Genomic DNA, 13,730 nt, shown 5'->3' with positions numbered 1-13,730 from the left:
CGTGGATGGGGACGTAACATATCCTGGAAATATAAAGGTCACCGACTCAATTTTCGACAAGGCAACTTGGAATGATACGTAGCACCAGACAATAATGGGAAATCGTTGATAGGTAAAAAACCCTAAAAAAATAGCTTGAATGAATCTAAAATAAAATTGAAAATGAAAAAAGGCTCCGGGACGTAAAATGTTATTTTTTGAATGTAAAGCTAAGTTAAATAAAAAAAACGTCTTGACTTTCCATCAATACTAATTTTATACTTGTCCTGAAGTTGTCTCATAAATATACCGTTTTTCGAATACCAGTATTAAACCTCAACAGGGACGCAAAATTTTTCTGAATTCAGGGAGTACCGTTTTTTTTTTATTTAACAAGTAGCTCAAAATGAAATGTAGCACTTTGGCATTAGTCGGAAAGCTTTGATAGTTAATAAAAGCTAAACAATGGTCAGAAGCAGAGCGTTGGAGCAGAGCTCGGAGCAGGAGCAGAGCACTGGAGCAATGTGATTTTACCCGGAGCAGAAGCGGAGCCGGAGCACCGAAAATTTGTAGTGCTCCACTGCTCCGGGTGTTTTTTTTATTATTAAATTTTCTTCCTAAAATCCAATGAAAATAGTATATTTTGTCACTTTGCAACACTGGAATTATTTGAAATATAGCAACACTGCCGAGTGATCAATAACTTCACTTTTTTGACAGAAGAGGCAAAGAATGTGAGACGATTTGCTGGCGGAATTTTTGTTTAATAGAATTAATAATAAAAATGACGATTATTTTAAAACTACTTACTTATTTTTTAATTTTTTTAATATTTGTATACATATAATATTTATTAAAACTTTCTACCCGGAGCGGAGCAAGTATTAGGTCCCGGAGCGGAGCTGGAGTGGAGGAACTCAAAAAAGGGTCCGCTCCAACGGTCAGAAGTTCCAATGAACACGGAAGAAAATTTCATTTCATCAATTATTGTAGAGAAGAATTTGGATGGGTTTTTATTTTTGGGAGAAAAAGTCATGATCCCTCTTCGATTCTGAACGAGTCTTTCTTTCTGGGAAGAAAAACGATAATAAAAGCCTCCAGCATTCAATCAAGATGGAGATTTTATTTTGAAAAGGAAACTTGAAAAATGTCCCGAATTAAACTTTTTTTTCAGTAAAAAGTTGGCAACCATAAGCACACGTAAAGTAAATAACAATAATTATCTAAATTTAGTAATAAAATGTTGTTACTGTAACTGTACCAACTTTACTGTTTAAAAAATAATGTTGTTCGCCAACGACCATACCATGTTGAAAGCACCGGTTCTCGTCCGATCACCGAAGTTAAGCAACATTGGGCGCGGATAGTACTTGGATGGGTGACCGCTTGGGAACACCGCGTGCCGTTGGCTTTTTTTATTTTACGTATAAAAATAGTAACTTTTTATTATCGAATTAAGAGAAAGATTTCCAACATCGTATTTTAAATAAATAACTGTCAAACGGATGGTATTTTAATATCTTTAAAACTAAATACCTACCTATCTAGTTTATGAAAGCATACTGATCAATTTTTCCACGTACCATAGATATTATATTATCTTTTATTTATTTAATAATATTACATTATTTAATATGCTGAATTTTACGTTGTATTTTTTTTACATATTGTTATGTAAAATATCAATCTTTGTGAATTTAGAGTGTGTAAAACCTAGTACAGGCTTACATACCTACCTACACTCTATCGCTAAAATATATAAAATTGTTTGTAAAAAATTTCCCCTACGTGTTCAAACGCTTTTTTAAACCCAGCTATTGCACCTGCAAAAATTATATCACAAAAACACTCCACGAGACCATGAGTCACTACTTGAAGTGAAAGAGTAGGTAGCTAACAAAAATTCCACAATCTACTACCCACGCCTATTTGTTTCTATCCATGGCAGAATATAACAAAACACAAACCCACTTATCTGGGTATTGCCAAGATGATCCCAGATCTTCAAATAAGTGGCAAGGGAAGCAGATATATATAATCAGCTTGTATCAAATTTTGATTTGTTTCCTTTGATAAAACAAAATTCAGAATGCCGTGAGAATTTTCCTATCAGAAACAAAAATAGAACATTTTCTTTTGTGTTATTCATAATTTTTTTACACAATTTCATAGTAATAAATACGTCCACAAAGACGACAGAGACGCGCCTTGATTTTATTGTTAAAAATCAAAATAAAGATTTTCCTCAAAGCCGAATTTGTTTTCTAAGGCTTGACAAAAACAGCCGTTTTTTTCTCGGAAAAATGTCACCAATTCCAGTAGAAAAGACCTCTTCTTTATGTTTGAAAAAACTTCTGACAAAGGACCAAAGAAAATATCCGCGTGTAGGTGTTATTGAAAATTCCTTTACGCTTTTTCCATACACGATTTTTTGTATGCAAAAACTCCGTTTAAATAAATAGACTTCTATACGCTGTCATGACAATGGTGTATTTTACACAGTGATGTCATAAAGAATTTAAAGATAATACATATTATATAAATTCTAAGCCAGCTTACTATATCCGTCCGAATGTTTTTTTTTTAAATCAACAAGTTGCAATAATAATATTAATAATATTATGTAGGTAGACTGTAGTGATAACCTATTTCGATTTATGAAAATGGGGACATTACTGATAGTGCCCGCATGATAATATTGTACATAATATTAAAATATTCATGTCTTTAAATCGCCGTAAAAATACACAATTAATATTTTAATGTTGGTTTTTAACAAATTTGAAAAAAAAAACATACATAATAAATATTATTAAAGACGTAGGTCGTAGTCTAGAGGTTGCAATACTAGTAGCCCGTTCATCGTGGAAGATAAACAAAATTTCGCGATAAACGGGGGGGGGGGGGTTCCCTTATTTGGCTTATTTACGTTTATTCTGCAAAATTTGCAATAACATACTGTCAATATGCATTACACTCACGTATAACAGTAATTACTCGCTCGTGATCCTCGTCGTTCTCTTCTAACAACTCCATGCATTGATTGTGAAGAGAAAGGGCCTCTTCAATGGTTTTAACACTTAGTGCTCGGCCGTAGTGGTTTGGCGGGTGCGGCGCGGCGGCGTCTTGCGAAACTCAAACGTATAACCGTGTGTAGTATGCCCCAAAAAAGACACTGTCTACGAACATTACACATACGGTTATACGTTTGAGCTTCGCAAGACGCTGCCGCGCCGCGCCCGCCAAACCAATACGTCTGAGCACTTAACTTTCGCACGGGAACAGGTTCGAAGACATCATTTTCTAGGGACGTATGGCAGTCCATTTCCTGCAGCTCTTCATTAGTTAAGGGTTCGCCGTGTGATTTTAACAGTCTGCATATCATCATTTTCATAATTGCAGTGAACTTCAACAATTTCACTAAACAACCTTTTCCAAACACCCTTCATACACGAGTAGGTGACTTCATTCTACGCTTCGTCGATGTTTCTGATAGCTTTCATAATATTAAGTTGTTTCCACCAAACCCGCATGGGATCCATATCACCTCCATCAGATTCTTCAATGAGTTGAGAGAAGAAGAGTTAGACGATCCTTGGATGCTTTAAATATAAATCCAGAAGCAGTCATATGCATATTATGCGGTGAAATATTATTAAACGAATATGGTCTTAAAAAGCTACGATTCATATAATAATAATATATTTTAAACATTATTTAATTATTTAAGATTGAGTTAGTATGTGTGAAACTATCATGATTGCTTATTTTATTTAGGTATATATTTAAATACCTAAGTAAGAACACTTAGCTTTTCACTTTGAAAAATATTACCCTCCGATTTGCAAGAAGGGAAATCCCAGGTGCAGACCACTTGTAACGCGCCTAATTCCACTGGGTAATCAGGTAAAGTATTTCGAAAACGTCTGCTCTCCTTACCCAGACAAAGACATGTTTTTTCATCCGTAAAGGCAAAAGGTATGTACCATTAGAGTTTTGACATGAATTGTAGAGACGGCGGTAAATAAATCATTCGGTAGGTAACTTATTGTGTGCTATATTTAGGGTTCAAGGCATCCGGCATAGTAGCATAGTGATGGTAAGAATTATTCTAGTAGAAGGCTTTCCGACTTAATTGAATTCGCATTATTATTTCAGTAAAGTAATAATACGATTTTCCTGCGCCAGACATATCGCTTCATCAGTACAAACCAGTACAGTAAAATGTCAGTTTTGACTTATAAATTACAAAATAAGGAGAATCAGCTGAAGCTTCTGGGCTAAGTAAGCTGCACTATTTTTGTAGAAATTGTGTGAAATGTCCATCTAGCTCTTTTTTCTGCACCTCTGCGACTTCTTAGTTGATCTTCTTTTAATAAATGTAATCATAAATAGTTTGTTCATACCGATATTCATGAAGACATAGACTATAATATAAGTACTTTATTATAATGGTAGCGGTAACCCTAAAATGCCGTGCGCCCCATTGAATGTTTTTTACTTTTCATACTATCAAAATAATAATGGATAGTGGTTTTATCTACTGGCCCATGTCATTTAAATAATGATTATTTATTTTTACTACTGATTTTTGAATATTATTTCTTGCTGTACCAATATTTTACATTCAACAATACAACTGGCGAGCTTATACCGATACTTTGAAATAAATACTTACCATTCATTTAAAATTATGACATTTGATATTTAAAAACTTTTCAAAATTGTCTATTAATTCTTGTTTTAAAAATTCACGCCAATTTATTTTACCATAACATTTCAGATAAATTTGTATGACATCAACATGAATAACAATCGAGTATAAAGTTATTGTTTCAGTACAATACTAGACTATTAAATAAATTGATTTATTTTAAACAAGGGAGAGAATTTAAGGTGGTTCTTTATAATTTTAGATAGAATGTTCAGTTTTTTAGGATATTAATATAATAATAATATTTCTTTTATTTTGTTAACTGTCAATTCATGGTGGAACTGCATTGTATTGTTGTTTTTATTTAATAAAACGCAATTTTTTGTAGTACTCAGAGGGACATTTTCAACTTCAAAAAGTTGAAAATGTAGAGGCGGACGAAACCGGTCCTAATCTATTGATTAAAAGTGGAATAAGTACTACAAAAAATTGCGTTTTATTAAATAAAAACAACAATAATAATACTATACAAATACTTAAAATATCTAATTAGGTACTCGCTTATGGGACTGTTTACGAACATTTTCACACACGGTTATACGCTTGAGTTGCGCGCGCCCCTCATCGCTTCGCCGACGTCGCTCACGTAAGACGTAGTATTATTGGTGTTAACTTGAACAGCCATTTTTTGTCAAATAGTGTAAACCTTGTGCTGAGGCAGCGATATGCTGTGGCGCGTTTAGTGACGTACTAAGGCCCGACCCCCTGACTGATCACACTAAAATAACAATTAAGATTTTTGTATAATTTAATAAATTATTATATGACTGGTTTGAACTGTTTCGAGGGCCCGTTTTAAGTCTTCCGGCAAATTGATTGCGTCATATGCGTGAATGAAAAATGCGAAAAGGGAGAATAACAACCTGTAAAAATTCATGGTATTTGGTCAGATAGAAGGTCGAAGAGGATGACTTAGAACTCTCTCTGAATGGACGGAGTATATCGTCGGTGTTTTGTAAAAAGGGCGAATTAACCCAAATGCTACTTTACAAGAGGAGGATTTTTAACTTTTCACATTTATTTGTTTTTTACCTGTAGATAATTATAAATATCTAACAAGTGTATAATAAAGCTTAGAAAGAATACTGTCATTATAATAGGTATTTCGTAATTTTAATGACTTTAATTTTAGTCGATAATCGTTTTTAAGTACTTTCCTGTAGAGATAAAAATTCGCCGTTATTACACAACAAAGCTAGTGGGATACATATTGTATTTCTATTAAAATCTCGATTTCGCCAAAATGGTTGATTCGCCCTTTTTACAAAACACCGACGATGTCATTAGTTCTAATGGTTTTTACTTACACCCCCTACCTGCCTCTCAAAACTGGAAGTCAAACCGAGGAAAAAGCTGTCAGACGGCCAAATCAACCGGGTTATGCTCCTCAGGCACGAGGTCTCACAAAGGATAAGAAGAATGACACAAAAAAAACTATAGCAAAATACGTTACATAAAGACACAATTGAAAATACCTTAAAATCTGTCAAAAATATGATAAATCATTGCTTGTAAAGGGTCAATTACATTGAGCTTCTTTACGAGCTGCTTGTTGGCGAATTTACAATCTGCCTGTAAAGTCGCCCAGTGTAATCATCGAACAAGCTAACAAGCAGGTTGTAAACACTCTACCGAGAAAAGTTGAAAGCCGGTCAACTTTACACGCTACACGCTACACGCCAGCGTGTGGGTCTACTGCGTCTGCGCAGTAGAGCGCAGTAGCAACCTCCCCGTAAAAAAAACGAACTACGTTACGTCAAAATAGTCGCTGGCTTGTGGCTTCTCAGCGAATGGAAAGTTTTGTGTGTAGGGGAACCTGTTGTACCTCGGACCTATTTTCTGTTTTTGATTTTTCATAAATTACTGGTTATAGGTAAAATTGCCAACTTTAGTTGGTTTGATTTTAGCATCTGTTGCGCATGCTTTGATACATGTATCAAATTAAATATCTTGATATTTATGGTGATTTTAGGCCATATAAAAAATGTGGATTTAGGTCCAAGCTACAACAGGGGTGTTGTACCTCGAACATATGAAGGTTGTACCTTGGACATACATTTCAAAAATCCTAATAAGGGGACATTTAGGTACCAATGCTAAATAAAAACACAGATTTATTAAATTCGCATTCGCTTGTGTATTACGACAAAAGAAAATAAGCTTTTTACAAATATATTTTATGGAACAGAAGAACATTTTTTTCATAACAGTTATACTTAATCATAAACCATAATTATCTTAATTAGAATTAGGTAGATGTTATAACACATAAAATGAATCGTATTTAATAATAAAACCTCAATTATCTCTGCCTTATCACCCTAATACTTGACCATTTCCTTAACTTGATAAATGTAGATTTAGAATTTAGTAAATTAAGTAAATTTAGATTGGCATTTTTCAGCTAGTAGAATTTTCTGGATTACGTCACCTCAAGGATAATTCTTCGAGTCGATGTTCTCCGACCATTTCCAACCCTTTAGCGATTTTCGCATTGAGCTAATCTTGGCCCCATCCTTGCATATTTCTAGGATCTTTCCTAGAAAATAATTATTCTCTTTCATAAAGAAAAATTACAAAATCCCCCACTTGATATTCTAAATTCAGTGTAGATTAAAATTCATCTGGAAATTCTTGAGGTCCTTCTGAATCGCTGGAGTCTTGAAGAGCAAAATTATCAGCCGATGACTCTGCTGATGAAGATTCGAAACTAACTAATAGCTTTTTCTTAACAGCAAAAACTTTTTTAAGAACATAATTAGTTTTTTTCGATGGAATAATATTTTAAGTCTTCGCCAGCTTGGTTTTCTTTTTATCCTCGATTCTTAATTTCTCCGGTGTATCAGTCAGACTACGAGATCGACCCTTTTCTCGCCCCTGGCGATTATTTTTCCGCGGGGCAGCTTTGGGGTGAGGTCTTATCATAGAAGGCATACTGCAAAGATGCAGCTTCTGTAATGTATTGCAGCAACATATTATGTTCTTCTTCTTCACTGAAAATTTTCTTTGAAGGAAGATTTTCATAATGGGTAAGGCTTTTCAGTATTTTCAAAATGATGAATATACTTTCTTATTGTGCTTCTGAGTAACCCGTTTAGTTTCGGAGCTCTGTTCAGCGTATATTTTTGTTATTTTATTAAACGGATCGCACTTTGTATTTTTTCGTTATCCGGGCGAACCCTCTTGATTCCTGTCTTGATACGTACGAGGCATATTAAGTAAACACCTGGAACAAGTTTAAACAATAGTTTGAATTAAATTGAATGTTTAAATGAATGAACAATACTAATCATAGTCATACACAATATGGGTGGCAAACGCGTTGTTCCTTGGACATGTTCGAGGTACAACGCATTTTTTATGTCCAAGGTACAACACCACGCCAAAATGACAAAAACAATTAATAGTTTTTTTTAGGTAAGGAATACAAAATCTATAATAACCCAATGTTATGGACATATGAAATTTAATTCAATTACACTTTTACTTATTCACACAAGAAACATAGTATGGCATATATTTACAAAACTCACTTCACATAAACACGCGTGCCGCTTGCCGTCTGAAACTAGCGTTAATTATCCACCAAAATGAAGGTGTTTAAACTACTATTGTAAATTTCAAGATAAAATGGCGCCAATATACAAAAACATGCATGTGTTCGAGGTACAACCATGTCCAAGGTACAACAGGTTCCCCTAATCATCAAATCGCAGTAGCTGAATCGCCCGCTTTTGAATTTGCCAACAAACAGCTCATAAATAAGCTCAATGTAAGCTTGTGAATGTGTACGCTTTAATTTTACATTATTTGTTTTCGATGGTATGAGGCGGGATAACAGAAATTGTGTTTCTACAACATCCGACAAAAAAATATTTAATCAATATGACAAACATATTGTCTTCTTTATAGTATATTTCCGCTCCTTAGTTGGACCATATGGACACCACGCAACACCTTCAAGAATCCTTCACACTCGCCAGACTTTTTGTATCTTCCCAGCCTATACCAGCATCCTTCCGTGCCGTTGTTTATATCCTGTGGATGATATTTAGGTATATAATAAGGTTAAGACTAGATTTGTTAGGTTGAGATATTCGTAACACTTAGCCGAGCCAGATCCAACGTCACTCCTTCACTTTCAATGAAATGATAAACTGTATAATGCACCCTCTTACTTCCTTGCTACAGTTAAAACCATATCACCATAGGTACACCCAGTTTCCGTCGCAAGAATTTATTTTGCTACCCTAAAGGGTCACTATCAAAATGTGGCATTAAGTTTTAACCAAATACAGTGTAGAGTCTCAGACATTCCGTATTAAGTCGAATGTTGCTCTAAGCTCTAACGATTCGGATAGAGAACTTTCTTTGTGTAGCGCCATCTATCGTGGGGTGCACCATTTGAACTCACTGATAGTAGAATTTTACAATGAAGTTAATAATTGATAATGATCATGTCCCTGACATCCTGAAGCGGGCCCCATGCCAGGATATTTGGCGGATCCCCTACATACCGTTAAGGTTAAGGGCAATGTGATGTTCTACAATAGTGTTACCAAAATGGTATTCCACGGTACAATTAAGGATAATCCATTTCTAAATAAATTCATAATGAATTATTGAGTTGTTGGCATTAAGCATTATATTATGGAGCACTGATAGCAACAATTTGCAGGTAACCAAGGAACATACAACCCTTCGCCATATAGGATAAATACTATTATAATTTACTATTAGAGTAAATTTAAGATATGTGTTTATCTCACGTAATTGGTTGACCCACCACGCCGGGCCCATCCTAAGCCCGGGCTCCCAGGCTAGATCCCTGTCAGTCCCCCTTTGTGGGGGCCATGATGATGATATTCCCAATACAGCATGACCTGAAACATACGTGGATTGGGGCTCCGAATCGATAAATAAAACTGGCTAATAATTTTATCCTTGGTGATCATTTTTGTCAAAACATTATGATTCATTACCTAAGTCACAAGATTACAGTACCTATCTATCCATCAAGTTATCTCATTTTCCCAAAACCTTCTAAATGATTACCTACTTAAAAATTATTCATATTCTGGGTAAAAGAACAAACAACAAACACATTATTTTGTTTTGATTTTTGATTTAAATGACTTTTTAAAATTATTTAATATTATAATATAGAACGGTAAAAATACACAACTGCCAAGGAAAAACTCAGTGTACAATCGCTAGTCAGTTTATAAAGCTATCATATTATTTTGCATTCTACAAAGATTTAACTAAATAAATGAAATGAAAATATCGTCCTATATAAAGGGTAGACAGAGCTTTTACCAGCACTTTGTGGTTTTACCCCTACCTCGACTTTTGAAACAATATAAGAAACGTATTGATAACAATTCCATTGAATAATAATAAAACAAGTTCTCATTCGATTTGCTGCAAATTGGAAAAGTTTCGATAAACAATCGATCAATTTACGTGAATGCCACATTGATAGACGAAGAAAATCGAGGGAACAGAATGAACGAAATTCCAATGTACTGTTTATGGTGTATTTTTCGATTCTAAGAAATTTATTTTCGATAAAAAATGAATTTTTATTTTTCTTTATCCATATAGACGAAATCCATTTGTCGTAAATGGATGTAGAGTTATTAAATTAAAGTGATTTATATTGATAGTGTTATGGTGTCTTTAAACTGTGCAGTTGAATAAAACGTCATTATATTCTTTTGATAATATCTAATGTAATAAAAATAGTTGAACAACCCGAGCAATAAAATAACGACCGTTTTATTGTCTCAGGGATATTATTAATAATTGATGATAGTTCTAATGATTGTTATTAAATTATATGGATTAGGTACTATTATTTCAACCTTTAAGGCCAAAAACAATGGAACATATTAATAGGATAACCACAGAATAGCTCCATTTGCGTCAGACACTGATAGTATGTAGAATGGCTCTTGTAGCATATCTAAGGAATAAAAGAAGGTCGACCACGACAATGGAATCCGTATTCGTAAGGCGTAAAACCCACTTAACGCAGCAAGTGTGGCTCTCGCGCAAAATTTCACAAGTGGCGCGTAAATCAACGAAAATACAACGTAATCAAATACGCCAGCGCCCACTGGATTTGACGACGCATTATACGCGCCCGCCGCATGAATCATCGTTTTTTCGCGAATCACCGCTTCTCGGCGATACGAATGAAAGAAAATACAATGGAGTCCATTCATTGAACACAGCGAGCAAAATCACGCTCTGGACGGCGTCGTCGATCGACGGGCGAGAAGTCATTATTTAATAACAGAGATCTCATTGTTTAATTTTATTGCATGTCCTATATTTCGCTGGTTGAATAATGTCGTCGTAAATATTAATTACAAGCCCCGAAATAATATAATATTTTTATTGCTTTGTTATGAGAGACGCTGTAATACTAATTATTTTGTGCTGCTTGGGCCGCTTATTACATAGGTGAAGGGTAATGAGCGGCAAGAGACGTGTGATTATGGTTATGAATAAACGCTCATACGCCGACTTCGCCCGCTCGACGCGTTCTATGGGCGCTATCGCTAATATGAATGTAAAACACCAGCAATACTAGGTGCCTTTTCGTGTTTACATCAGTCACCAACGACTTAAGCGTCTGCTCATTTAATGGTTGCTTTATCAGTGATGAATTAGACAAATTGAGGCATTCGTGGATACAAACATTCAGATCTTCAGATTCAGATCAGGCTTCAGATGAGACAACCAAGACACTGGGTAAGCCAGTTCCTGACCGGCCATGGTGACTTCGAGGGTAGCTGCATGGTTTTCGTTTGATAGGACATGGGCCGGAATGCACATGCGGGCACGACCAACACGTCCTCTGGGACTGCCCGTTGATGGGATCTGACCGAGTGGAGCTGTTTGCCAGGGTACGTCCACACACGGGTACGATTGGCCATGCCGACTTGACATCAACCAAGGCCAACTTTGAGACATTTGAAAAAATTGCTGCGTCATATGGAAGATGGAATGATTCCGATCACTCCTTAGATTCATCACTTTCAACTCCTGACTCCTCTGTTTCGGCAGAGTTTGAGTACACGGGTACAAAGGAAACTTCATGTCATTAAACATAAATGACGGCAGAGCAAGTCAAGATTCCGTTTATTTTCTAAAACTCTTTCTTTAGGCAATAAGGTGCACGATTGCTACATCAGTCCCGTGCAGGAAGTATGGCACTAAAATCTTTTCATTCTGACACGTTTATAGCGTCATTGAAGTTGGCCGTGCACAAACCGTGGCTGCATAATATACATGGCGCGTGGAGATGGGTAACTCAAATCATTTGTCCAGGATGGACGAAGTTTTTGAAGAAGGCCAAGAGCTGAAAAAGGTTGTAACGCCATAAATAATGATGGTGATGAAGTACCACGTTACGTTATTTTAATGTAATGGATACTAAAATATTATTTAATAATTACCAAGAGTAATTAATTATGTGGTCTAATTATAAACATAATAGGTATAGGTATATTTATAATATCATTATGTGAATATTTTTGGAATAATTATATAATAGAAAGTGTCTGAATAGCATGATTATTATCATATTACCGAATTTCTTGAATATTAAATATATTATTATTTATAATTAATATTTACTGTAGATAAGCGGTCGTGGGTGTGAATATTTTTAGATAATAATATCAAATACACAAATGGTGAGTGGTAATTAATCAGGATTTTTAAGAAGTAGGTACGGTTCTAAAATAAATAACATCTGTGAATAGTTTAAATATTAAGTTTAAATAAGTAGGTATAAATAATCAATTGATTCATATTAGGCGTTGTCCACATGACGCGTGTCTTGCCACGAGTGAATATGGACACATCAAAGATGTCACATGTACCTCGACCGCGCGCGATAGTCGTCATGACGCGAGTGCGTGTGGACGGCTCAATGAGGTCACATGTACCTGGAATGCACGCGAATCAAACCGAGCCACGTGGACAAGGCCTTATGCAAACAGAATTAATTTCTGCATAATACAATTTTAGTCAGCGTATGTTTTAGTTGTAAGACCATTATCTCACACTCATTAAACAGTATTTGTTTTGTAATACATATAATATATACCTACTAATATTAATTGAACTTTTTTATATTTTATAGAGATTATGGGACGTAATATGATGAGGTAGTTATAGTATTATTTTTCATAAATAAATTTTGAATCAATAGCCATTTAGTAAAATGGAAATATACCTAGTAAATCCTATTTAAATAATTTAATAATAGTATTTGTTAGGTATATAATAATATAATATTAAATTGCTGCCAGAATTTATGTAAGTACTATTATTAGATATAGTTTAATATTAAATATACGTAATTCAATAAGATGTTTGGGTAGGTAGGTATGTTGATAAGTATCAATTTTATTTTTAAGTCAGACGTCGGGAGATAAAAATAACCTGTAAATTGGAACAGATTTAAATACATCTCATAGCTTATCTCTCTTGCATCGGTCTTTATGTTATTAATACATTATTTTAGTGAAATGTTATCTGTTAATAACCCTGATTAATAATATTATGTTATGTTTATTTTCTCTGTTCACTTATCGGTCATTTATTTCGTGGTTTAGTATCGGTAGCGTGGCCGAGCGGTCTAAGGCGCTGGTTTAAGGCACCAGTCTCTTCGGAGGCGTGGGTTCGAATCCCACCGCTATCATATTTTTTACAAATTGAATATTCGAATTAATTAAATACAAATTGAATATTAATCATTTATAATAACAGTCAATGTCAAAGTGCATTGTTATAATCAAGTTCCACTTGCATACTTATTGAACAATCGATATTGACATAACAAAAATTTATACACCTAACCAAATTGTACAGGTAGCTACCTACCTACTTCAAGAATGTGGTTATTTAATTTTGGTATCTAACCGTTTGTTTTATAACTTACATAATTATAAAGACGAATAGGTAAATAAACTCTGTGAATAAAATACAAGAAATTTAGTAGGTAATGACTTACCTC

General features: G+C 34.6%; 2 non-coding genes across 2 annotated transcripts; both read left to right on the top strand.

Moving 5' to 3' along the window:
• Positions 1-1,271: 1,271 nt before the first annotated feature.
• LOC147065704 (5S ribosomal RNA) lies at positions 1,272-1,390 on the top strand. The gene has a single exon (XR_015071851.1). It is a non-coding gene; the product is annotated as a 5S ribosomal RNA (ribosomal RNA).
• Positions 1,391-13,333: 11,943 nt separating this feature from the next.
• TRNAL-AAG (transfer RNA leucine (anticodon AAG)) lies at positions 13,334-13,415 on the top strand. Its single transcript has one exon. It is a non-coding gene; the product is annotated as a tRNA-Leu (tRNA).
• The last annotated feature ends 315 nt before the right edge of the window (positions 13,416-13,730 follow it).

The sequence above is a fragment of the Rhyacophila brunnea genome, unplaced genomic scaffold, assembly GCF_057557595.1.
Source record: "Rhyacophila brunnea isolate RB1 unplaced genomic scaffold, BYU_Rbru_1.0 scaffold_6, whole genome shotgun sequence".
Lineage (NCBI taxonomy): Eukaryota > Metazoa > Arthropoda > Insecta > Trichoptera > Rhyacophilidae > Rhyacophila > Rhyacophila brunnea.
The sequence above is the reverse complement of the archived record's forward strand: the minus strand, read 5'-3'. Positions and strand labels throughout refer to the sequence as shown.